This window comes from Diabrotica undecimpunctata, chromosome 4, assembly GCF_040954645.1.
Source record: "Diabrotica undecimpunctata isolate CICGRU chromosome 4, icDiaUnde3, whole genome shotgun sequence".
NCBI lineage: Eukaryota > Metazoa > Arthropoda > Insecta > Coleoptera > Chrysomelidae > Diabrotica > Diabrotica undecimpunctata.
In genome coordinates this window covers 83880866-83881360 of record NC_092806.1, presented here as the reverse complement: position 1 = coordinate 83881360, position 495 = coordinate 83880866, and positions in this window count along the sequence as shown.

The window sequence follows — 495 nt, the reverse complement described above, 5'->3', positions numbered from 1 at the left end:
CGCGCTATCTCAGAGTCTTATTTATTCTAAATAGGAAAATATTTATGAAGAGTATTGATTCTGATTTCTAACAGCAAATAATTATTAGTGATTATACATGAGAACTTTTCATAATTGTAAATAACATATACCAGGTGACTAAAAACTATATAGAAATACATAGATACTTTAATTATCTTACATGTGAGTAGGTAGGTACATTACAGTTACTCAGAAGTATACTATCTGACAATTCTTACCCTACATCTCTCATAAATAAATACCTTCTTTCAACAAGTTTTGGGTCTTCTATCGATGATTTACCTAATGGTGATCAACTTAGAATGATTTCTAATACTATTATGAACAACAGTACTCTACTTTCTCCTAACATTGCAACTTCCACCACCCATTACTCTTCACTACCCTATTTCCCATATGTTACTGAAAAGCTTATTAAATTGTACAAACAGAACAATATCCCGGTTAAGATTGCTATCAATAATTCTAAGACTG